This window comes from Rattus norvegicus, chromosome 5 (assembly GCF_021556685.1).
Source record: "Rattus norvegicus strain SHRSP/BbbUtx chromosome 5, alternate assembly SHRSP_T2T, whole genome shotgun sequence".
Lineage (NCBI taxonomy): Eukaryota > Metazoa > Chordata > Mammalia > Rodentia > Muridae > Rattus > Rattus norvegicus.
In genome coordinates, this window is record NC_141538.1 from 159,182,590 (window position 1) to 159,209,548 (window position 26,959).

Consider the following 26,959-nt stretch of genomic DNA (forward strand, 5'->3'; position numbering starts at 1 on the left):
CTGCAGATTCACACATGCTTGGCCCAGTATGGTGTCCTGCTCCCAAGCCAGCAAGTGGCAAGTGACAGGGCTGTATGTACCACGGGAATCTTTACAAAGCAGGGTGCCCGCAACACTGTACCCCACCTCATTTGTCCGTGAGAGAACAACCTCTCTCCCAGCCCGTGATGGGCGGGGCCAGACCCAGCCGCCTCCCACTTGGGTGCTCCCAGAACCATCCTATGCTAACTACTGGTCTGGGCTGCGTGTTTGACTGAAAATGTCATGTTTCCGCCTATGGTGATGGCCACAGACGGAGGGAGCCTTTCAGCCTGGGTTCCTGGGAAAAGGAGGAGAAGGACATTAATTGGTAGGTGTATTCGGAATCATCACCTGGGAGGCAGGGGGAACAGCTTGGTGGGTGGAGGAGGAAGCCTGCACTGGGGACTCAGCCACACCGAAGTCTCGGGGCTGCCCTACCCTTAGAGGTGACCTACGTGAAGGAATGCACAAGGTTGTCCCATAGAGGAGCCTCTGTATCTGTGGTAACTCGCTTACCATGGCTAAGATGTATGAGAGGAAATGACAAATTCGTTTCTCTGTTGTGTCCAAGAAAGGAAAGGAGAGAAGGAAGGAAGGGAGAGAAGGAAGGAAGGAAGGAAGGAAGGAAGGAAGGAAGGAAGGAAGGAAGGAAGGGAGGGAGGGAGGGAGGGAGGGAGGGAGGGAGGGAGGGAGGAAGGAAGGAAGGAAGAGAGGAAGAAAAGGAAGGAAGAAGGAAAGAAAGAAATCACTTCATCTTCCCCCATTCTCCCTCCTCATTAGCTAGAGTACAAATGTGATGTAGGGACCTAGGCAGCCCCTTTAGATCATGAGGTAGGGGCCGAGTATAAGGTGGGCGGAGCAACAAGAGAGAAGGAGCCTGGGCCGCTAGCACATCACTCAGCTCTCTGGTAGTTCTAAACAACACAAATCCCACTCTGCCATCTCCTCTCTTATTAAAGCCATTGGCTTTCTGGTCTTTGTGACAGCTTACTGACAACCTGTTTGGAAGGATTATTCACTGCCTCTCCTTTTTAAGAACTGTGCCTGTGCAGGGAAAGTACAAGTTTTTGTTGTTATATTCCCTAAACAGTGCAGGGCAGTAGCTCTCCCTATAGAGTCTATCCTGCACTTGGTAGCCTAAGCCTGAGATGTGCTCTGGCTATATGTGTGTCAAGTTGACACAAACTAGAGTCATCTGAGAGGAGGAAACCATGACTGAGATGTGTCCATAAGATCAGGCTGTAAGCAAGATTGTAAGGCATCTTCTTAATTAGTGATTGATGTGGGAGAGCCCAGACCATTGTGGGTGGGGCCATCCCAGGGCAGGTGGTCCCAGGTTCTGTTTGAAAGCAGGCTGAGCAAGCCCACCAGGAGCAAGCCAGTAGGCAGCACCCCTCCATAGCCTCTGTCTCAGCTTCTGCCTCCAGGTTCCTGCCCTGCTTGAGTTCCTGTCCTGACTTCCTTCAGGGAAGGGACTGTTAGCCAGATTAACCCTTTCCTTCCCAGCTTGCTTTCGGGTCACAGTGCTTCATCACAGCACCAGTAACCCTAACTAAGACGAGACACTTTATAACCTTCAGTCTTTCCCCAGATGTTTGGGGGTTAAACACACCAAGAGCTACAGCATTTCGGAAAGGAGACAGGGCTGTTTGGGCCTCTGTGTTTGCCTACAAGTTATAACCCAGGGAAACAGAGACACAACTCCCTCTGGGTGCCCACACCAGTGCCCACCTGTTTACTGAGGTGTGCTTTCTGACAGAGGTGTGTGTGAAATCGCAGTATTAGGCCATTGTGTCCACGTGCAAAAGCATCAGACAGCAGTGCCGCAGCCAGGAAGTCCTAACGTGGGGGCGTCGCCTTACTACACACAGTCTGTCATTGACCAAGACCACCTCACCACAGCACATGACTGTGTTTGACATGTGGTGGGCTTGGGATTCCCAGGAGGCAAGCTCCAGTTTGGGAGGCAAGACAAGAGCAGGTGTGGCTCAAGCCGTTGTCCCCACACTCAAGGTGCAAACGTCCACAGCCCCATGACCTGTTCCACTTCAGATCTGCTTCGGCAAAGCAGGATGCAATTGCCTTTGAGCAAATCACTGAGATGCAAGGAGGGTCCTCTCTTGTCCTCAGCTACTTCCTCATTTCCCCGAAGCTCCCAGGTTCCTGTTGGTGACTTAACCCAGTGTCGCTGAATGGATCTGGGGATGTCTGCAGTCAAATGGACTCAGAGAATCATGGCATGTGGTTTGTGACCCACCTTTTAAAAAAAAAGCAAAAAAAAAAAAAAAAAGTCCTATGTAGCCCAGGTTAGCCCACAGCTACAGATGACCTTCCTGCTTACACCTCCACGTGCTAAGATCAGAGACATGTATTACCATCAGGGATGGAACTCCTGTCTTTGTGCACATTAGGCAGTCTATCAACTGAGCTGCGTCCCCCAGCTGGCTCCTTTATTTGTACTACTTAAACTAGCGCTTCTAGGGGCTGGAGAGACGGCTCAGTGGTTAGAGCACTGACTGCTCTTCCTAGAGTTCAAATCCCAGCACCCACATGGTCGCACACGACCATCTGTAATGGGATCCAGTGCCCTCTCCTGGCGTGTCTGAAGACAGCGACAGTGTGCTCACATAAAATTAATAATAATAATAATAATAGTAATAATAATAATAATAATAATAAAATGGTTCTCATTAAACCAAATAGTGCTTCCCTGTCAACTGGTGGAGGGGAGGGAGTCTCTTCTGAGGATAGGAGAGATCTGACAGCACAAGCCTGAAGCTGGCTCTCTGGTTCCCAGCAAGAGGCAGGGAAGGGGTGGGGAGCTGTGTGTGTGCCTACTAATACTCCTTTGATGTAAGCTCACCTCTCAGAAGAGAGGCTCTGGCCCCTGGGAGTTGGTGCCTGTGAGGGGGGGAAAGGCTGTGGGAGTTGTGGTTCGAGCCACAGCTGGATTCTCACATCGGTCTTCCAGCCTGTGCCTTGAACTGGAGACAGGCTGCTGGGACCTGAACACAGGCATCTGTACCCAACCACAAGCCCCCCTGCCCCTGACATGTCCTGTCCTGTCCTGCTTGACTCTTCCCATCTTTGGATTTTAGCAGACATCTTCCCCAGAAGGAAGTCAAGGAATGGATGGAGCAAGGAAGTCCCGCCCACCCCCGTTTACAGGGAGGGAAACTGAGGCCCAAAGAGGGATGCCAGCCTTAGTGAAGTTAGGGCACTTGGCGTGAGGTCTAGACCAGGTGTCCTCGTCCAGGGACACTGCCTCTCACAGACCCTCCTGGACATTCCTGCCCCCATGGCATGTCACAGAAGGACACAGCCACGGCAGAGCCGGCCTTCCCTTTCCCTGTGGCTTCATCTCGGAACGCAAAAATCATTACGAGGCTCTCGCCCTCTGCCTGTCTCCCTGGAAGGCACTCCAGCTGGGCAGCTGGCAGGGAAAGTCAGCCACAGAACCCTGACTCACTCTCTGCCCCAATTACCAGGAGCAATTTGGGAAGGGCTGGTCTCTCCTGGAGCCAGGAAGAGCAACTTCAAACGAAAACCACAGGCAAGTGTGGCTGCTTAACCAGGAGGCAGCTACTGTGCCACAGGGTGTGAAGGGAGAGGTCGTGGGACCCCGCAAGAGCCCTGGGGACTCCTAGGTTCAGGTCCCAAGTCCTCCACCTTTAAGCAGCTTTCGGAAGGCCATCACCCACCCATGGCAGCTGAAGATGTTCTTATGACACCAATCTCAGTTACTGTGACAATCCGTTTAGGTCCTCAACCGTTGTGGATGGGTACAGATGCCTGTGTTCAGGTCCCAGCAGCCTGTCACCAGTTCAAGGCACAGGCTGGAAGACTGATGTGAGTCTTACTGTGTCTGCCCCGACCATCACTGGGTCCTCAGGATGAAGCATGGTACACAGTAGTCACTTAAGAAATGGTGTTGAGGGGTTGGGGATTTAGCTCAGTGGTAGAACACTTGTCTAGCAAGCGCAAGGCCCTGGGTTCAGTCCTCAGCTCCGAAAAAAGACAAAAAAACAAAACAACAACAACAAAAAACAAAACAAAACAAAAAAAAGAAATGGGGTTGAAAGGCCAGATGGTCCCTTCTACTTACTTTTACAAACCCCTCCCTTTGTCAGTCCGGGGGATTTGAACTCTCATTTTATACGCGTATGCACTACTTAACCGTGAACCGGCTCTCCCCGGATTTACTCCTTACTGCCACTGTCCCCTCCCCAGTTTCCTTACTGCCTGAGCTCACATGCCAGTGTCCACAGGTACTGTCTGTCAGGTTTCCTTCTTATAACCAAGAAGCCAAGAAACCCACTCGTGAAGAGGAAGGCCCTACCATGGCTGCGGGTGACACGTGCCTTCGGACCTAAAAGACTCATCTCTCCCAGCAACGTCACCCTACAGACCAAGCTGTCACCACGTGAGCCTTAGGTGACATTTAACATCCAGAATTTCTCTGCTTAGAGGGAGCAGAGCTGGGTGACTTCCCAAAGAGACATGACAGCTGAGAGGACATGGGACCACAAACAATGTCGACCCGAGGTACGACACAGTCTGATTGGGACCAACATGGTCTCATTCCAAAATGTTTTGAGTCAGCAATGAGGTAAACTTTTTGTTTGTTTTTCTGTTTGTTTTGCTTGTTTTTCTGTTTGTTTTGCTTTTTGTATTTGAATCAGGGACCAAGTCCTGGTCAGCGTTCCTTGTAGCTGTCTTAGGAACCCAAGAAGAGAATCTGGCTGAGGAAAAACGCCGACATTAAAGCCATAAAACTGGATATGAATGAACTTCCGGATCAAGCTGTACCTAAAAGTCTGGCTTTCCAGTACCGTGTGACATTAAAGACCCCTTGGGAGTTGAGCAGGGTTTTCTAAACCTGGCTACTGCTGAGTGTACTGTAACAAACCTACGTGGCTTCAAGCCTGTCTCTGGGACAAACACATTGCCTTACAGAGGTCTCAAGACTTTTTATTTTTGCTTTTTTGAGACAGGGTTTCTGTGTAGCCCTGGATTTCCTGGAACTCTCTCTGTAGACCAGGCTGTCCTCGAACTCAGAAATCCACCTGCCTCTGTCTCACTAGTACTGAGATTAAAGGCGTGGGCCACCACCACCCGGCTTCAAGACTCCTCTTGTTGTCTGAGTCTGAGGTAAAAGAACAGGAGGGGCTCTGCTTTCCCCCAGCCCCCCTTGCATTGCTCCCTTTCTCTATGGCTCAGAGCAACCAACAACCTCAGATCCCAATGTCCAAAGCTGGGGACAGCCAGGTAAGTGTAAGGACGACGGCTGGCCGTGGGACTGGGGCCAACCAGGCTTCCCACTGTCAAGGAGCAATTTTCTCTCTCACAGATGACCTCCTGCCTTTAACTACCCTGGGAGAGACAGAATTTCCATGGCTCTTAGGCAGTCTGGCTCCTCTGTCTTCAGGGTGGCTCTCCTCTCATCTTCTATCTCCAGGACACCTGTGAAGGTGTCTCAGTTAATTGTCAAGTCAGGAGTGTCCTGTGGCCACTTTCCAGTGAGCCCCCATCCAGTCTGTAGATATCAAAACTGGAATGGAAGACTTTGGGGGAAGGGGCTAGGGGGCTACACTGCTTCTGGGCGTCTGTCAGATGGGGGTAGGGGTAGACTGCTTAACCTCTCGATCCCAAGCTGAACAACGACCCATCAACGAGACCCGCCCCCAGCTAAGTTGGTAGATTTGTTACCTAACCTAAATGAAGCCCTGGGTTCAAACCCTATTGCCACCTCTACTGGACCAGGTAGCCCCTGCCACACATGTCAGCGCTTGGGAAGTACCAGTGGGAGGATCAGAAATTCAAAATCATCCTCCATTACACATGAAATTCAAGACCTGCCTGGGCTAAGAGTTTCTGGTCTCCACCACCCCACAAAAAAAAAAAAAAAAAAGATGGCTACCTCCTCATTCCTAAAATCTTTGAAGCCTACGAAGTGGATTGTGTGGTTGGGATTAAGACTCAACACCTGGCCCTGGCAATGGTGGCACACACCTTTAAGAGCAGCAGTTGGAGAGGCAGAGGCAGGTGGATCTCTGTGAGTTCAAGGCCGGCCTGGTCTACAGAGAGAGTGCCAGGACAGCCAAAGCTATCCAGAGAGACCCTGTCTCAAAAAAAGACAAAAACAAAAACGAAAAAACAAAAACACTCATTACTTTGGCCCAGGAGATATCACCAAGTGGGCTCAATCCGACCACTGGAGGTTTTAAAAGCAGAGACCCTCTTGAGTGTAGAAAAGAACCAGCTACATGTCTGTCAGGAACCAGTGAGCGATGCTTACTTTGAGGCTGAGGAAGGCTCCACACCAGGGGAGAGGAGGGTTCTCTCGAAGCAGAGAGAAGGGGCCCACCGAGAGGATGATATTGACCCTAATCTTAACCCAAGTTGGAATTCCGACCTCCAGAATTGCTACAGAGCCACCGAATCTGTGGTTATTACAGCAGCCATAGAAACTAGCCTGAGCACCCAGCCTCACTCGTCTTCCCCACCTGGGAAACATGAGACCTTCACCAACCCCACCACCGAATCCTACAGGGCCCATGCGAGCTGAGCCCCAACTCCACCAAGCCTGAGGTTTAAATCCAGGCTTCCAGTGGGGGCTTGCTGCCAAGGGTGCCGCCTCTGCCTGTTCCTGGACCAGACATAGAGGCCAGCACCACCTCAGTCTTTCTTTGGACCTTGATCTTGAGCCAGGCAGAAACAGTAGGGATTAAGAGAGGGCTCTGACAGGGACTGGAAGGAACGAGGGCCAGGCCAGATGCCAGCTGCAGCCAGACTGCTGGGGTAACTGGATCTGTCAGGATCAGAGCCTGAGCCCAGCTGCCCCAACAAGCTAGGCCCAGCCATTTGTCCCCAGTATGCTAATCAAACAGCAGATCAAAGCAGGGAAAGGAGATTTATTCCATGTGACCCCTTTGGGGAAAGGAACTAAGAAGTCTAGTGACCTCTCCACATTTATTTCTTGCTCCTAAAATGAACTATAACCAGAAAAGGGGACAGAGAGATGGCTCAGCAGGTAAAGGTCCTTGCCACCAAGTCAGACAACCGGAGTTTGATTTCTGGGACCCTAATGGTAGCAGAAGAAAACTGACCCCTGCGAGCTGTCCTCTGACCCTCACAGGCACTTTGTGTGTAGGGGTGGTGGTGGTGATTGTGTCCTTTAAATAGAGAGACAGAGATAAGCACAAGTCAAGTCACGGTCCAGGTGTGGCCAAGCTGACCCACCCTTATGTCCGCTTGTCTGTCTTGTAAGGTGGTCTGACAAATTGTCCAAGGGTGTAGAACCTGCAGCCTTTTCCTTCTCCCAGTGTGAAACTTGCAGGAGAAGTTTGGGTTCCTTGGGGACAGCTGTGCCTGGGCAGTTAGTTACACTGGGGGGACGGAAATGAGACTTCCAAGGAGCAGCTCAGTGGGTACCGTGTGCTTTTGGCTGTGGGATCCATATAGGCAGTGAGGTTCAGCCTCAGCTAATATCCTGCAGAATGAGAACCACTGCAGAGCCATCTGCTGTTAGAGACGGAGTGCCTGCTCTCCCCCGCCCCCTCTGTCTCTGCTTTTCTCTGTCTCTCTCTGTCTCTCTCCTCCGTCTCCCTCTCCCTCTCCCTCTCCCTCTCTGTCTCCCTCTCCCTCTCCCTCTCTCTCTCCCTTCCTCCCTTCCTGCTCTGCTTCCCCATGGCGGAAAAAGAACAAGGGAATATGGGGAGAGATTCACGCCTCCCAGAGCTGTTATGAAGCACATGTGGACAATCCCATGAAATAGTTACCAAGGGCCGGGCAATGGTGGCTCACACCTTAAGTCCCAGCACTCGGGAGGCAGAGGCAGGTGGATCTCCATGAGTTCAAGGCCAGCCTGGTCTGCAGAGTTAGTTCCAGGACAGCCAGGGCACTGGGCCTCCAGGAGGACTGTCCGCTCTGACCACTCCGGGTACCATATAAAAGTCCTAGCATTCAGCTTGGCCATCGGGGGCATGGGGGGAGAAGAGAGGGGAACTGAGTCCCAAAGTGACAGGGACCTACTTCCCAGGAAAGAAGGCTGAACAGGGCAGGCGGAACTGGGTGACCCAAGACCCCTTGGTCCTAGAGTTATTTGTGAAGTCCCTATTTTAAACAAAACACTGTTTTTTCTATTTTTAGGTAGTATTAGCCCATCAGCTCCCCCCATCCCATATGTATGTATGTATGTATGTATGTATGTATGTATGTATGTATGTATGCATTTTATCACTGGTCTCCTCTTTCCAGAGGAGGAAGCCACACCCTGTCATAACCCAGAGTAACCCAGCAGGAGTCAGAAGGCAGAGCCTGTCACCTGGCACTCCAGCACGCATACTGTGCTCCTGGGCCTTGGGGATCTGGTTAAGAGGAAGTCTGGCTCTGCAGGTCTTGCAGGGCTCCTGAGGCTGCACCTCCAGCCAGGTGACTCTGAGGGGATGCAGGATGCTGGGTCCTTAGGAGGTGCCTGCTCACTGCTTATTCACACTTCCTGGTGGGGCTGGGGGAGCCAACCCAGGGCCCTGTGAAGGCTAGGCAGGTGCCCTGTGACTCTACCCCAGCCCTGTAACTGTTATGCTGAGCGATGAGATTTACCTGGGTTGAGTAAGCTGGGGCTTGAAAAGTTCAGTTTGTCCCGGGATGGAAGTGATTGGAACCGGAGGCTGTGTGCAGGATGACTGCACCACCCATGGGAGGGTGGGCCACACTGGGGATGGATCGGAATCACAGCTTTCCCCGGAGGACCACTGTCATGCAAGCCATCTCTCTTTCAGGTCCCCGCCCTGGACTAGAATAATAGCGTTAGTCACTACCAACCTCACAGCCAGCCCTGATCCACCTAATCCCCGCTAAGTACCTCTGCCAGCTCACGCCCAGACTGCCGCTCATGATCGGCACGGTCACTACAGGGCCAGGTGCACATGGCTTGTTCCCATCACACCAGAAGAATCCCTGCCCCAAATCCTAGGACTTCAAAGAGGAGGCCTCACCTCGCCCCACACTAGGCCACAGCAAGAATGACTTCATTCCCAGGTCACATGGGGGAAAACCAAGGAACTTCCTGATGGTTCTCAGAGCAGGACTGGAGAGCTGGCCAGCTGACTGCTCTCCCTCTTCTGCTGGAGACTAAAGGAATGTTCTAGAGACCAATCTCAAGTCTTACAGTTTAGGACTGTGGGTGGATCACAGCATTCACTGGGCGTCAAATAAATGAATCTGGAGGAATAACTCAGAAACCCACAGTGAACTGGAAAAATAGAAAAGAATTGTGGGGGTTGGGGATTTAGCTGAGCGGTAGAACGCTTGCCTAGCAAGCACAAGGCCCTGGGTTCAGTCCCCAGTTCTAAAGAAAAGAAAAAAAGAAAAAAAAAAGAAAGAAAAGAATTGTGGTCCAAAGACTTAAACGTGAGGGATAGAACATTCTGGAATTTATAGAAGGGTCTATCGCCATTGGCGTTAACGAGATTCACTTTTCCATTTCTAAACTTTTTGCTTTTTCAATTATGCGTGTGAGTGTATGCACACTTTATGGGTACAGTGCCCGGGGCATCCAGAAGAGGGCATCAGATGCCCTGGAGCTGGAGTTGTGGGGTTTGTGAGCTGGCAGAACTGGGTGCTGGGAGCTGAACTCAAATCCTATGTAAGAGTAGTAGGCGTTTTTAACTGCTGGCTGTCTCTCCAGGAGACTGGGTAGTGCCCCGCCTACCCATGGCTGAGATCTGAACTCAGCTCTGGGCTTTGTTTCAGCCTCATCAAGTGTTGTCTCTAAGGAGGGCTTTGCTGTGGTCCTGATGCTGTGCTTACATCATTGAACTGATCGTTCCCCATCCCTGATCCATGCCAGAGCCAGGTCCATGGTAAAGCCCTTGGTGGAGCTCACAGTGCTGAAAATGCCCTCTGAGCTGGCTATGCTGCCAGCGGCAGCTCTCCTCAGAAGTAATCTCTCGCCCCAATCCCTCAACCCCCGTCTCCTTCTCTGTCTCTTTATCTCTCTTTCCCTCCCTCCCTTCCTCCCTCCCTCCCTCCCTCCCTTTTTCCCTCCCTCTTCCTTCTCTCTCTTCTTTCTTTTAAGATATAATTCGTGATCCTCCTGCCTCTGCCTCCTAAGTGCTGGGATTACCACTGTGTACTACTATCCAGAGCTTCGACTCTATTAGGATTGCACTGAGGGAGGGGAGACCATTTCTGTGTATCATAGCATACTGAACTCTGTCCCTGGTCTCTGCTCACCAGATGCCAGTAGCATGCACATGTGTGCATTCATGTGAACACACAAATACATATGTATACCCATTCCCCAAATGGTCAATTCGAAGTCTCTCTGGATCCTGTCATATGGCTCCTGGGAAGGAACCTTCCAGGCCTAGACCACTACTCTACCAGAATTCTCTCACAAAACCCTTATAGCCACTGACAGTTGGTCCCTTTGATTGTCTGCATTGAACAGGTGGGGAAACTGAGGCCTGTGCATTTTAGTTCAGCTATCCAAAGCTGTGAGGTCTAGTGGAGAAAGGGGACACATTCGTGGGCTTTTTGCTTTTGCAAGTGCAGTGAGCATCGGCAGGCAGGTATGGGGCAGGGAGGCATATGCCTGTGACTGGAGCTTCTGTGGTGGGTGCCTGATGTTTCGATGGATGGTCACCATAGGACAGTTTGGGGACACCTAAGGAAAACATGACACTTGTGCCTGCTCTCTCAGGCATCACCAGTTTCTCTTTTGAAAACATCCTCACATTCAGGCACACAGAGACACAGAGACAGACACACAGACACACAGACACACAGACACACAGACACACAGACACACAGACATACAGGTGCACGCAGGCACATAGACACACACACAAACACACACAGGCACATAGACACACACACAAACACACACAGGCACATAGACACACATACAGACACACACAGACACGCACACAAAGAGACACACAGACATACAGACTCATACACACTCACACAGACACACACACGTGCACACACACACACAAGTCACACACACACAGACATACAGATTGCGCAAGCGCACGCACGCACGCAGCTGACTCCTGCCCTGTTTCTCGGTAAACTCCCTGACTGAGTTGTGAGGTCTGTGTCTTCCCACCAGCTGCTCCACCTGCTTCAACTGACGCCCATGCCAGCATCTGCTAAGGCTGTGAGCTGCGGGCTCTGCATTGCGCGGTCACTCCTCTGTCCTCACGAGCCCTCTTTGAGCTCTGGAAGGTGGCTCTCCCTTTTCCTTGAGGCACTGTCTTTCATCGGCTTCCTCACAAGGCACAGCCGGCCTTCCCTCCCTGGAGCCTCTAAACATAGGAGGTTCCAAAACATCCGGCCAGCTGCGCACGCACCCCTGCTTACGCAAAGGGAGAAACACAGATGCAGCCCATATCCTGAGGGTGTGGGACGGTAGATCCCGGGAGAATGACCCGATGGAGCAGACAGAGCTGGGGTTGCTGCTCAGTGTGACAGACCTTGGGGGTCACAGCTCGGTGGAACAGCCCCCGGGGGAGTGGCTCAGTGGCACAATGCTTGGCCCCATGGTACAGCTCTTTCCTTTAATGCAAGAGGCTCTGGGTTCAACCCCTGGCTCCCACTGCAAAATAGTGATGCTCAGGACGATCAATGCCATACTTTGCCAGAAAGTTTTATTTCGGGGGTACCCCAAAGTGCAAGAATTATACAACTTCTCAGTTACCCTCACTCACCTCTGCAGGTTTCCCAGATTCTAACAAAAACATTCTTCTCTCCCCTCCCTTCCCCTCTTTTACATTTTTTCTCTCTCCATATTTCCTCTCTTTCGCTTTTCCTCTCTCTGCCTTTCTCTTTCTACTCTGTCTATATTTATACTTACATTTTATATACAGCATGTTTTAAATAAATCATATATATATATATATGCAATTTGAGAATGAGGCTCATGTTTGAATACTTGGTCTCCAGTCGGTGGGACTGTTTGGGAAGGATTGGGAGGTGTGGCCTTGTAAGTCATTCCCAGACCCCCGTGTCCTCCACTCTCCTCACTGCCTGGTAGCCGTGACTCACAATGTGAGCTCTGAGTTATACAGCTCTGGTGCCTGCCTGCCTGCCTGCTGTCATGTTCCCTGTCACGATGGTCATGGACTCGCCCTCTGAAAGCCCCATATCCCATATAAACCCTTCTAGAAGTTGCTTGGTCACGGTGTTTTATCACAGGAGTAAAAAAAATGACTATGACATTTATGTCTGTATCTCTTGTATATTAACACAAGCTACCTGCTAGCACATTACAGCCGTGACATCCATCTTCAGGAAGGAATCTATTTAAAAAAAAAAAAAAAAGAACAGAGGAAATTGACATGGGCACACCACATCAGCCACAGAGCTGAGGTTTCCACAGTTCTCTGCATAGTCTCCCTATGAGCAGAAGCGAAGCCCTGGGTATTGTGTAACATCCGATCATGGCATCTCTTCATTTTCTTTGTAGCTGGACAATTTCTTGACCTTGTGTTTCAAGGTCCAGATGACAGGATGAGTCCTGGTGAATTGTTTGTGGCCACCCTACCCCACCCCCTGCCCCCGCCCCAGGTTACTCTGGCACACACATTCTTTCTCCTCCCAAAATCCTGATGAAATGGTGGCTCAGCTTTTCTTGTCCCCTTTCCCTCTCACTTTTTTTTTTTCCAGAGCTGAGGACCGAACTCAGGGCCTTGAGCTTGCTAGGCAAGCTCTCTACCACTGAGCTAAATCCCCAACCCCTCCCTCTCACTTCTAATATCAGCTCTTCTTCTGCACTCAGGGGGGCAGGTTTCTTTTTCTCTGTGACAACATCCTGCTTTGGGCGGGGGGGGGGGGGGGAGGGGGTTGCAATTTCTTTTTTTCTCTCCTCCTCCTCCTCTTCCTGCTCCTCCTCCTCATCTTCTAGAATCTGATCTGTACACAGGAATCTCTAGTGTCCTGGTAGCATCTGTGGATAGGGAGGAAAATGGGCCAGACACATCTGAACACAAATTCTTTTTTTTTGTTGTTCTTTTTTTTTTTTTCCGGAGCTGGGGACCGAACCCAGGACCTTGCGCTTCCTAGGTAAGCGCTCTACCACTGAGCTAAATCCCCAGCCCCCTGAACACAAATTCTTAAAAGAACAACACATGCTTGGGGCTGCAGAGATGGCTCAGCTCAGCAGGTAAGAGTATGGCTGCTCTTCCAGAGGACCCAGGTTCAATTCCCAGAACCCACATGGCGGTTCACACCCATCTGTCACTCCAGAGGATCTGACACACATGACGCACAGACACCCATGCAGGCAAAGCACCGGTGCACATAGAAGTAAATCATTTATTAAAAAACAACAACAATGTGCTTAAGCTGTGTTTCTGGAAAAGCCTCTAGAATCCACCCAAGGACTCTCTGAAACTGGCTTTTCAAGAATAGACGTGTGAAACCAGGCGTGCACAAGGGCCCCGGTGTATTCCCAGGGCTATAAGAAAAGGGAACTTCTGGAGGTGTGGTGGCATATACCATGGGCTTTTCACAGACTCACCAGCCTCATAAATAAGGACATGGAGTCTTCTATTCCGTTTAAAGCTGAGGCCTTTGCTGGGGCAGTCTTCCACCTACCTTTTAAACCTGAGCTGACTATTCCAACGCGCGATGCACCACAAGGCTAACTCCATACCTCTCAGCTTATCTGTTCTCCTCTATGTCTGCTCCCAAATCTTCTGGGTCTCTTCTTCTCTCAGCATCCCTCTCTGTGTTTGGAAGTTCGACCCAAGCTATTGGCCACCAGATCGTTCTTACAACCAATCAGCAGCGAGGCAACCTCTGATAAGGTTCTAGATCGCCTTCAGGCAGATGAAGAAGGATGAATACTCAGAAATGCAAGGCCAGCGAGGGGTCATAGAAAAGACAATACCACGATCTGCTAGCATTTAGCTCTCAGCTGGTGCAGAATTGACCATTGAAGACACAAGAGACATACAGAGTTAAAAAAAAAAAAAAAGTCACCCAGACAGTGGCACACACCGGCAAGCCCAGCACAGGCAAGCAGATCCTAATTTCAAGCCTGGGCTATGGAGTGAAAAGTGTCTCAAAAAGAAAAAAGTGACCATGGTGCTGTGGCTAAAAACACTCCCTGCCTCCCCAAAGGCACCCACGTGCACATTCTCTCTCTCTGTCTCTCTCATACACACCACACACACACACACACACACACACACACACACACACACACACACACAAATAAACCATGAAGTGCCTAGTAAGGATAAGATGCAGAAAGGGGCTGGAGAGATGGCTCAGTGGTTAAGAACACCGACTACTCTTCCAGAGGTCCTGAGTTCAAATCCCAGCAACCACATGGTGGCTCACAACCATCTGTAATGGGATCTGATGCCCTCTTCTGGTATGTCTGAAGACAGCTATAGTGTACCCACATACATAAAATAAATCTTTTTAAAAAAAGATGCAGAAACAGCAACTGAAACAATGTATAATTAACACAATGTACTTTCCCTAAATCTTTTTTTTTCTTTTTAAAGATTTATTGCTTATTTATTTACTTTACGGATATGAGTACATGGTAGCTGTCCTCAGACATACCAGAAGAGGGCATCGGATCCCATTACAGATGGTTGTGAGCCACCATGTGGTTGCTGGGATTTGAACTCAGGACCTCTGGGAGAGCAGTCAGTGCTCTTAACCGCTGAGCCATCTCTCCAGCCCCATGTTGACATTTTTCTCTGAGAGGTATTTGGGAAGGAGAGTTTGGTTCACGACATCTCAGTGTTATCCACTACTAAAAACAGGGGAGAGGGAGGAAAGGGGATAATATTTGAAATGTAAATATATAAAATATCCAATTAAAAAAAACACTGGAGTTGGCTGGGTGCTGTGGCACACATCTGTAGTCAGGACATGTGTAGTCTAGAGGCTAAGGCAGAAGACCCAACATTCCCGGCCAGCCTGAGCTTTATAGTAAGATGCTGTCTTATAAATGGGGGCTAGAGACATAGCTCAGTTGGTAAAGTGTTTGGCATACAAACCTGAGGGCCTGAGTCTGGATCGCAAGCACCCACAAGAAAAGCTGAGCATTGTAGCAAGCATTTGTGATTCCCAGCACTGGGGAAGTGAACACTGGAGGATCCTTGAGGCTCACTGGGTGTGACGGCTTGCATATGCTTAACCTAGAGAGTAGCACTATTGAAGGTGTAGCCCTATTGGAGTAGGTGTGGCCTTGTTGGAGTGGGTATGGCCTTGTTGGAGTGAGTGTGGCCTTGTTGGAGTAGGTGTGCCACTGTGGGTGTGGGTTTTAAGACCCCCCATCCTAGCTGCCTGGAAGTGAGTCTTCCGCTAAGCAGCCTTCAGATGAAGATGTAGAACTCTCAGCTCTGCCTGCACCATGCCTGCCTGGATGCTGCCATGTTCCCACCTTGATGATAATGGACTGAACCTCTGAACCTGTAAGCCAGCCCCAATTAAATGTTGCTCTTATAAGAGTTGCCTTGGTCATGGTGTCTGTTCACAGTAGTAAAACCCTAACTACAACGCTGACCCAGTCTAGCATAATTGGGGAATTCCTGGTACCAATGAGAGACCCTGTCTTAAAAACTAAGGTTGGGGCCAACAAGGTGGATAAAAGCACTTGCCATCAACCCTGGCAACTTGAGTTCTGTCCCCACATAAAGCCAGGCACAGGACAGAAGTACGCCTTCAACACAGGAGAGGCAGACAGGAGGACTAGCTGGCCAGAAAATCTGAACAAATCAGTGAGCTCCAACTGGTCCCAAAAATTAAGGCTGAGAGGACTGAGGGAGACCTGATGTCAATTTCCAGGCCACACACACATTCTACACATAGGCACAAACACAATGACCCTGCCATATGACCTAAGCCCACTAACTCCCCTTAAAACACACCCAACAGCTGTAAACTGGGCCCCACAACTCTGCCTGTTTTCCCAGAGGCAACCAGCACCAGGAACCCCAGGTAAGAGCCCTCCCTATGCCCTATGCCCTATGCCCTATGCCCACCAACTCCCCTTAAAATGCACCCACCAGCCATGCACTGAACCCCAAGCCCTGGGCTCCATTTTCTAACACACAACTTCAGCAGAAGAACTTTGCTTTCCCGGAGACCACGCCAGTTTGAGTGACCAAAGCAGCAGCGTAACACACACATAAACTCCACAGGTTTTGTAGCCACAAAAGCTCCAGTGGAGACACCACTGACTGACTGGTCATCACCAAGCCAGGACACTCAAACCAGAAGACCAGAGAGGAAACAGAAACCAAGTGGGGGAAACAACCATCTATAAACTCAGAAAGCAGCACCTAAACCTATAATAACCCCAAGTCCAGATGACTAGAGGCCAGTGTGGCAGCATAGTCAGCAACAGCCAAGGGAATATGGCACCGCCAGAGTCCATCTATCCTCCTACAGCAAGCCCTGCATAGTCCAACACAGCTGAAGCACAAGAAAATCACCTTAAACCCAGTCTTATGAAGATGATAGAGGCCTTTAAAAGGAAACGAATAAATTCTTTAAGGATATACAGGAAAATACAATCGAACAGGTAAAGGAAACGAGTAAAATTGTTCAAGGCCTGAAAACGGAAACAGAAGCAATAAAGGAAGCACAAACTGAGGTAATCCTGGAGATGGAAAACCTGGGAAAGAGCAGGAATTACAGACATAAGCATCACCAACAGAACATAGGAGATGGAAGATACGATAGAAGAAATTGACACATCAATCAAAAAATGTTAAATATGAAAAGTTCATGACACAAACATCCAGGAAATCTGGGACACTGTGAAAAGACCAAGCCTAAGAATAATAGAAGTAGAAGAAAGAAAAGATTCCCAGCTCAAAGGCCCAGAAATATTTTCAACAAAATCATAGAAGAAAATCTCCCTAACCTAAAGAAAGAGCTGCCTATAAAGGTACAAGAAGCCTACAGGACACCAAATAGATTGGACTGGAAAAGAAAATCCCCCATCTCTCACCACATAATAATCAAAACACTAAATGTACAGAACCAAGAACGACTCTTAAAAGCTGCAAAGGAAAACGGCCAAGTAGCATATGAAGGCAGACCTTTCAGAATTACACCTGACTTCTCAACAGAGACTATGAAAGCCAGAAGGGCCTGAGCAGATGTCTTGCAGACCCTAAGAGATCTCAGATGCCAGACCAGACTACTATATCCAGCAAAACTCTAAATCACCATAGATGGAGAAAACAAGATATACTAGGCAAAACCAAATTTAAACAATATCTGTCCACAAATCCAGCCCTACAGAAGATACTAGAAGGAAAACTTCAACCTGAGTAGTTTAACTACACATAAGAAAATATAGGAAATAAATAATTTCACACCAGGAAAAAAACAAAAGAAAGGAAACACACACATGCACACACAACCACCACCAACATTAAAATAACAGGAATTAACAATCATTGGTTGTAAATATCTCTCAACATCAATGGACTCAATTCCCCAGTAAGAAGACACAGGCTAACAGAACGGATGTGAAAACAGGATTCGTCATTCTGCTGCATTCAAGAAACACATCTCAACATCAAAGATAGATATTACCTCAGAACAAAAGTCTGGGGGTAAAAATCCAAGCAATTGGACCCAAGAATTAAGCTGCTATAGCCATTCTGATATCTTACAAAGTAGACTTTGAACAAAAATTAATCAAAAGAGATGGGAAGGACATTTCATACACATCAAAGGAAAAATCCACCAGGTTGGCGTCTCAATTCTGAGTATCTATGCCCCAAATTCAAGGGCATCCACAAAGAAACATTACTAAAGCTTAAATCACACATTCATCCGCACACATTAATAGTGAGAGACTTCAACACTCCACTCACACCAATGGACAGGTCATCGAGACAGAAACTAAACAGAGAAATAGTGGAACTAACAAATGTTATGACTCAAATAGACCTATCAGACAGCTACAGAACACAAATTATATATATGTGTGTGTGTGTGTGTGTGTGTGTGTGCGCACGCACATATATATGTGTGTGTGTATATATATATATTTTTTCTCAGCACCTCACAAGTCCTTCTCCAAAGCTGACCATAATAGGTCACAAAGCAAGGCCTCAAAAAATACAAGAAAGTTGAACTAGCACCCTGTATCTTATCAGACCACCATGGATTAAAGCAATAACAGACTTCAACAATAACAGAAACACTGTAAAGCCTACAAATTCATGGAAACTGAACAACTTTCTATTCAATGACCACTGGGTCAAGGAAGAAATAAAGAAAAAAGTTAAAACTTTTTAGAATCCAATGAAAATGAAGCCACAACATACCCGAACTTATGGGGCACAGTGAAAGCTAAGAGGAAAGTTCAAAGCACTAAGAGCCTACATAAAGAAACTAGTAAGATCTCATACTAGTAACTTAGCAACACACCCAAAAACCCTAGAACAAAAAGAAGCAAACACATCCAAGAGGAGTAGATGGCGGGAAGTAATCAAATTCATGGATGAAATCAATAAAATAGAAACAAAGAGAACAACACAAAGACTCAACGAAACCAAGAGCTGGTTCTTTGAGAAAACCAACAAGACACATAAACCCTAAGCCAAACTAACTAAAAGGCAGGGATAGAATATCAAAATTAGCGGAATCAGAAATGAAAAGGGAGACATAGCAACAGATATCAAGGAAGTTCAAAGATTCTTAGGACTTACTTCAAAACCCTGTACTGCATAAAATTGGAAAATCTAAAGGAAATGGACGATTTTCTCAATAAATACCACTTACCAAAGTTAGATGAAGATCAGATTAAATAACCTATTACCTAAGGAAATAGAAGCAGTCATTAAGAGGCTCCCATCCAAAATATAAAAACCAAAAAGCCCAGGGCTAGATGGTTTTAGTGCAGAATTCCACCAGACTTTCAACAAAGAACTGATGCCAACACACCTCAAATTATTCCAGAAAATAGAAAAAAAAAAGGAACACTGCCAAATTCATTTTATGGGCCACAGTAAAACGTGATACCTAGACCACACAAACCACACTAAGAAAGAGAATGTCAAACCAACCTCCCTCATGAATACTGACGCAAAATACTCAATAAAATATGTGTAGACTGAATCCAAAAACATATCAAAAAGAAGAAATCATTCGCCATGATCAAGTAGGCTTCATCCCAGAGATGCAAGGATGATTCAGCATCAAAACCTATCAGTGTGGGGTTGGGGATTTAGCTCAGTGGTAGAGCCCTTGCCTAGCAAGCACAAGGACCTGGGTTCGGTCCCCAGCTCCGAAAAAAAGAAAAGAAAAAAAAATCTATCAATGTAATCTACCATATAAACAAACTAAAAGACAAAAACAAAAACAAAAACACATGATCCTCTCATTAGGTGCTGAAAAAGCCTTTGATAAAATCTGACACCCCTTCATGTTAAATGTCTTGGAGAGATCAGGGATACAAGGCTCATACCTAGACATAGTAAAGGCAATATACAGCAAGTCTATATAGACAACATCAAATTAAGTGGAGATAAACTCAAAGCTATCCCACTAAAATCAGGCTCAAGACAGGCTGTATCCACTCTCTCCATATCTATTAAATACTGTACTTGAAGTTTTAGACAGAGCAATAAGACAACTGAAAGAGAAGAAGAAGAAAAAAAAAGAAAGAAAGAAGACAACTGAAAGAGATCAAGGGGATCCAAATGGGGAAGGAAGAAGTCAAAGTATCTTTACTCACAGACAACATGATAGTATACATAAGTGACCCCCCAAAATTCTACCAGAGACATCCTACAGCCGATAAACGTCTTCGGCAGAGTGGCAGGATACAAAATTAACTCAAAAAAAAAAATCAAGGTCTGGAGAGATGGCTCAGTGGTTAAGAGCACTGACTGCTCTTTCAGATGCCCTGAGTTCAATTCCCAGCAACCACATGGTGGCTCACAACCATCTGTAATGAGATCTGATGCCCTCTTCTGGTGTGGATGAAGACAGTGTACTTACATAAATAAATAAGTCTTTAAGATAAATAAATAAATAATCAGTAGTCCTCTTCTTCACAAATGATAAATGGGACTGAGAAAGAAATCAGAGAAACAACACCCTTCACGATAGCCACGAATATTATAAAATGTCTTGGTGTGACTCTATTCAAGCAAGTGAAAGACCTATAGGACATAGACTTCAAGTCTTTGAAGAAAGAAATCGAAGGCGATGTCAGAAGACAAAAAGATCTCCCATGCTCATGGATTGGTAGAATTTACATAGTAGAAATGGCCATCTCGGGGCTGGGGATTTAGCTCAGTGGTAGAGCGCTTACCTAGGAAGCGCAAGGCCCTGGGTTCGGTCCCCAGCTCCAAAAAAAAAAAAAAAATGCATGCTGGCGAGGATGTGGAACAAGGGAGACACTCCTCCATTGCTGGTGGCAATGCAAAGTTATACAGTCACTTTGTAAAGCAATTTAGTGGTTTCTCAGAAAATTAGGAATAGATCTACCTCAAGACCCAGCTGTCCCACTCCTGGGCATATACGTAAAGGAGTCTCCACCATACCACAAAGACATGTGTTCAACTATGTTCATCACAGCTTTATTTGTAAATGCCAAAAACTGGAAACAACCTAGATGCCCCTCAACCAAAGAAGGGATAGAGAAATACGGTACATTTACGCAATGAATTATTACTCAGCTATTTAAAACAGTGACATTGTGAAAATTCCAGGCAAATGAATGGAACTGGAAAAGATCCCTTCTTTTGAATAGAGTGAAGTAACTCTAAGAAAGAAAAACGTGGTGTGTACTCACTTATAAGTGGATGTTAGTCATAAAGTAAGGCTATGTTACAATCCACTGACCCAAGGAAACTAAGTAACAAGAAAGACTCAAGGTGGGGATTGGGGGGAGCAGGGAATGTGAGTGTCACGTCAAGGGGAAATAGAATATATATCCTGGATGGAAAGAGGCAGGGGACTGGATGGGGACAGATTGGGGATTGAAACAGGAGGGAGCATGTAGCAGAGAGGACGGAGGGGGAGAATATTGGGAGAGACTATTGGAACTGGGGTGTCATATCTGAGATGAGATAGAAACCTAGGGTAATGGAAGTTCCCAGGAATCTATGTGGGTGAGCCTTGCAAAGACTCCTAGCATAGGTGATATGGAGCCAGAACTAGCCATCTCCTGTAACCAGGCTGACAATGGAGAGGTTGGTATACCAACCTGGCCACAAAACCTTCTACCTACAATTTGTAATAGATGTGCTATGGTAAAGACGGAGCAGAAATTGAGGAACGAGCCAACCAATGGCCCGTCTAGCTTGAGACCTGTGCTATGTGGGGAAGCCCACCCCTGACACTGTTAATGGTACCCGGCTCTACTTACAGACAGGAGCCTAGCATAACTGGCATCAGAGAGGCTTCGCCCAGCAACGGATGGAAAAAGATGCAGAGACCAAACATTAGGCTAAGCTTGGAGAATTCTGAGAAAGGGGGGGGGGGGGGAATTGCAGGAGCCAAGGAGATCAAAGGCACCACAAGAAAACCTACAGAATCGACTGACCTGGCTTCATAGAGGCTCGTAGAGACTGAACTGCCAACCAGAGAGCATGCGTGGGATGGAGCTAAGCCCTCTGCACATACATAGCAGCTGTGCAGCCGGGTCTTAATGTGGCACTCCTAACAGCAGGAGCAGGGCCTGTCTCTGACTCTATTATCTGCCTTTGGGACCCTTTCCCCCTTCTGGGCTGCTTCTTCCCTCAATAGGAGAAGATGCACCGAGTTTACTGTGGTGAAATGAGGGGGATAACTGGGAGGGAAGGAGGTAGGGAAAAATGCAGTAGGGATGTAAAATTAACTAATCGATTAATTAATTAAAATAAAAAAAGAAAAATGTATACCCACATTAATAAACACGTACACTTACAGGTGCGTGCATATTGCGTAAATTTTACCATCTTAACTGTTTCGGTGGTGCAGTTCGATGACACTTTATGGGTAACCATTGCCACCAGCTGTCCAAGAACTACTTATATTTTTAATGCAGCTCGGCATGATGGCTCATGCCTTTGATCCCACTGCTCTGGAGGCAGAGGCAGGCAGATCTCTGAGTTCAAGTCCAACCTGGTCTACAGAGCAAGTTCCAGGACAGCCAAGGCTATACAGAGAATCCCAGGAGGAGGAAGAGGAGAAAAAGGAGGAGGAGGGGGAGGAGGAGGAGAAGAGGAAGAGGAGAAGGAGGAAGCAGATTCCTTTGCAATCTATGAATCTTACATTTTTGTTGTTTTTGAGGCAGGGTCTCCTGTAGCCCAGGCTAATCTTGAACTTCTGAACTCCTGCTTACACCTCTAGCATGCTGCAGGGTAGGCTGCAGCTTGAACCCAGGACATTGGGCATGCCAGGGAAGCCCTGTAGCTACACATCCAGGCCACAGTCTGTGCATCTGGCCTCTCTCGGTGCCGTGCAGAAGCAGAACCAGAACCAGAAGGCATTTTCCTTTTGTGTCAGACTTATTTCTCTTAGCATGACACCAAGTGTCACCCACACTGGACATGTGCTAAATTATCTCTTATTAAGAATAGGACTGGCGGGGCTGGGGATTTAGCTCAGTGGTAGAGCGCTTACCTAGGAAGCGCAAGGCCCTGGGTTCGGTTCCCAGCTCCGAAAAAAAGAACCAAAAAAAAAAAAAAAAAAAAAAAAAAAGAATAGGACTGTCGAGACACAAGCTTGCTCTGTAGCTCAGGGTAGCTTAAAACTCACAATGGAGGCCCGGTTAGCTTGAAACTCTGTGTAGCCTAGGCTAGCCTCACACTCCACAACAACCTGCCCCAACCTTCAGAGAGATTGTAAGTACTGTGCCCAGACCTCTTTGTAGGGTTTCGCATCTTCTCTGTGGCAGCCCACCTTCCACTTGGTTGTCGTCACATGATCCCATGTCTGTCACGTGTTATCTGACGCTCGCGTGGACCCTGGACGGCTGCCTCTTTCCTTTGCCAATCCTGCCCTCTGGGTCCAGCCCTCTGACAGGAGGTTCAGGTTTAAGTCGAGGCTGAGAGGCGGGTAACTAAGCGTCTCCATCAAGGTGTGGCCCCGCCCATCACTAGCCCATCCTTCTCTCTGCTCCAGTCTCTCCTGTAGGTGGTCGGACCAGCTGCCAGAACCACGAGGTTCTGCCAGACCCAAGAGATTCCCAGAATCTCTCTCCTGAGAATTACTTCCTTCGTGGACTGGCCCCAGGTCTCAGCAGGAGACCCCGAGGACTTTCTAGTTCCCCAGAACCGCTGCTTCAGTGGTCCAGTAGCCAAGGGGAGGGCGCTTGGCTTCTTCGCAGGAACCTCATTCTGGCCACCAATCTCCCGCCCAGTACCTGGGAGCGGACGGTGTTCCTAAACGATGCTTAACCTGAACTCAAAGCTTAAAGCAGGGCTTCTCAGCCTTCCTAATGCTGCGACCCTGTAATAAGATTCCTCATGTAGTGGTGACCCCCAGCCATAAAATTAGTTTGTTGCTACTTCATAATTAAATCTTGCTGTTGTTATGAATCATAATGTAAATATCTGATATACACAATATTTGATATGCAAGCCCAGAAGGGGTCACAACCCACACGTTGAGAACCCCTAACTTAAAGCCTATTGGTGGGGAGGGGTATGTGAGTTGGCATTTCTTCTAGGCTCCACCCACAGTTACCTGGCAACAGCCAGGCGTGCCTGACTCACTATAAAAGAAGCTGTTTGCTCTCTTCCCTCTTGGCCTCTTCTCTCCCCATTCCTCTCTTCCTACCACATGATCATGGCTCAGAGGGAAGGGATACCTCATCATGGGCCCGCAAAGGCACCCCTTTCCCCCTCACCATACCACGCCTCTTCCAGATTTCTGATTTTTTTTTCTTATTTTATAAAACACAACAACGTGGCTTTGATAAACTATTTATTTCGAAAGGAAACTGACCATCTATTCTCATCAGAAAAGCCTGAAGGGAACCAAAGCTGTGCCCCAAAGTCCATGGATCGACAACTGTGGCAGTTAAAGCAGACTCACCCACTCCCACCTTTCTGCTGACTCAGGGAGGGCAGTGCCCTGTGACCCCAGGGACCAGGCTGATCTGCACCTGTGTGGGCTGCGCTCCATCTGGCCTGTGCACTCACTTCTCGTAGCCATTATGTATAGAACTTTCACCACTCACCTTTGTCGATGGGGAAACTGAGGCACAGGAAAGCACAGTTGGCCTGGGGTTCCAAGATCCAGCCTCTACTGACTTTGAGATTCTAGGCTGAGTCCTGCTAGATCTTTAACTCTGCTCCCCTGTTCCCTCCCATGGAAGGAGTCCTTGTCATTTTCCTTCCACTGTCCTCTTATGGACTTAGAGCTCCTTGAGTTCCCAGAGCCTTCTCTGCTGGTGGAAGTGGAAGGGGGAAGTAATGGGGGGGCATCAGGAGGTGGGTGGGAGCAGGGAGGGTCCATGACCTTCACCCAAAGTCTCCAGGAATTGTTCCCAAAAGTTCTTTTCACCTCCACACTGATTCTATAAGCTCATCCAACTGGTCTATGCGGCCACTGTCACCTGAAGCATAAACCTCCCACCTGTACCTCAGCCCACATCAGATGACAGCGACATTTCTGCCTCCAAGGGCGTCCAGACACAACTGTGTGTAAACCACACACAAAACACATATTTGGGGTTTTTTTGTTTTGTTTTTTTGTTTTTTTTTTTTTAAGATTTATTTATTTATAAGTAACACTGTAGCTGTCTTCAGACACACCAGGAGAGGGCATCAGATCTCATTACAGATGGTTGTGAGCCACCATGTGGTTGCTGGGATTTGAACTCAGGACCTCTGGAAGAGCAGTCAGTGCTCCTAACCGCTGAGCCATCTCTCCAGCCCTGTTTTTTTTTTTTTTAATTAAACTTTAAAACAACGAATCAATAACCAAGACTCGCGGGGTTATTGACAAACACATTAAAATGATAAGATAGCCCCTCATTTGGGTTCTCAGTCGTCCCTCTGACCAGAAGGCGGGTCTTGCCTGGGAGACCTGGTGTTGACCTGATCTGACACCAAAGGAATCCCTGAATCCCAGCCCAAGCCCTAGGGAACAAGAGCTTGGACAGCTTCTGGAGACTTAGTCACCAAGAACGCTGACTCCCTGTGCCTCTAGAATGGGAACCTAGTGCCACCTTGTGGCCAGTACCTCTTCCAAGCGGGATCATTTCCTTAAGAATCTTCTAGCAGTGGACACCTGGTGAACTGTAGATTTTGGCTCACCCCAACAACAAGTGTTTTGCCATCGTCATATTCATCATCATTGTCATCGTCATTGTCATCGTCGTCATCATCACCTTTCCACTACCATCCCCCACTGCCCCTCTGTCACCAGTGGCACAGTTACCCATCCACAGGGAGAAGAGAAGAAGCAGGGTTCTTCTGGGGCAAAAAGGCAGATGTGAGAGAATGAGGCAAGGCCAGGACTGCTGATCCAGGCACAGCCATAGTGGGAAAAGTGGCCACCTCTGTCTCAAGTTCACTGTGGTCTCTAACCTGCCAGGATTCCCGTCTCCACGGGGAGTCTCCTCAAGTGAGGTCACGCCCGTCATCGAGTTCCAGAGCTTCCCATGGCTTCCCATGACCTTCAGATAGAGCCCAAGTCACAAGGCAGAGCCAGGCTGTCCCTGACACTGTGGACATTTCGAGTGTCTATGAAAAGAGCCCAGTGAGAAGCGAAATCTCCAGGCCAGCATCCATCTGCAGAGAGGAGTTAGTGGGGCTGGGCTGTGTGGCTGGCCACAATACGCAGCTCAGTTTGCCACCTGTCACTTTTATCATCTGTAATCACTAAGGCTAGGTGCTACAGGGGTTGCCTTTATAGAGGAAAAGGCAGAGAGGGTGACAGGGAGTGAGGACCAGAGTCAGATATGACCCTGTGTCTACCAAACCTCATTGCGGGGAAAATGTCAGACCATTCCTGGCACAGCCTTGGTTGGAGCTTTGGGTCATGGCTGTTGCCTCTGGCAGGTCCTGCAAGATGAAACTCAGACCATGGCAAAGTGCTCGCTTTACCCAGATGAGTGGGGTGGGTGGCCCTCTAGTCTTGCTAAATTGTGGAGTTCCCAGTTCAGGGAGAGATCCTGCCTCAAAAAAGAATAAGGAAAGGCTGGAGACACAGAGATGATTCAGCTCAGCGGTTAAGAGCACTGGCTGCTCTTCCACAGGATGGGCACCCACATGGCGGCTCACAGCTGTCTGTAACTCCAGTCCCAGGGGGATCTGACACCCTCCTCTGCCCACCTAGGACTTCAGGTACACACATAGTGCACAGACATGCATGCAGTCAAAACACTCATACATATATGTACCATGTGGAATTAATGACATAAGGTATAAGGGATAGAGGAAGGCTCCTGATGTTGCCCTTTGACCTCTACACATGCACACACAGGTGAGCAGGGCCACACACACACATGTGCACACACTTGAAAGGGGAGGGGCTACTGAAAAAAAAAAAGATGTTCACATTGATCTTTGCTGCTAAGTCCTAGACGGTCATGCTTTCTAAACATTTTCCCCAGCAACCACACATGATACCCTCAGTGAACTGTCCACGTCAAGGAAGGCTCATAGATGGTTTAAGTCACCTCCGGGCCAGGCTCCCCAAAGCCAGGCATAGAGCCCCACAACAGAGCAGGGCACCTGGCAGAGGAGGCCTCTCCGGGTTCAGGCTCTCTGGTCCCACACTTGATGGGAGTTGTATGGGAGGAGGGGTCCAGGATGGTGAGTGCTGGGAACTGGCTTTTGTTGTCACCCCCCAAAAGGCACTGAGAGATGCCATGCGGATTTTCTAGGCTCCATGAGAGCAGCGGGGGCAGCCGTGATGTGCAAGACCTCCGGCCCTCAATCCACCAACAGCTGTGACCACTTCTGCTATTTTAAACCCTTGGGCTCTGAAA

The 26,959-nt window shown here is 48.3% G+C and overlaps 1 long non-coding RNA gene across 1 annotated transcript; it reads left to right on the forward strand.

The window, feature by feature from the left end:
• Positions 1-238: 238 nt before the first annotated feature.
• Positions 239-4,884, forward strand: LOC102546642 (uncharacterized). Its single transcript, XR_015621461.1, has 3 exons — positions 239-349; positions 4,290-4,566; positions 4,704-4,884. It is a non-coding gene; the product is annotated as an uncharacterized LOC102546642 (long non-coding RNA).
• The last annotated feature ends 22,075 nt before the right edge of the window (positions 4,885-26,959 follow it).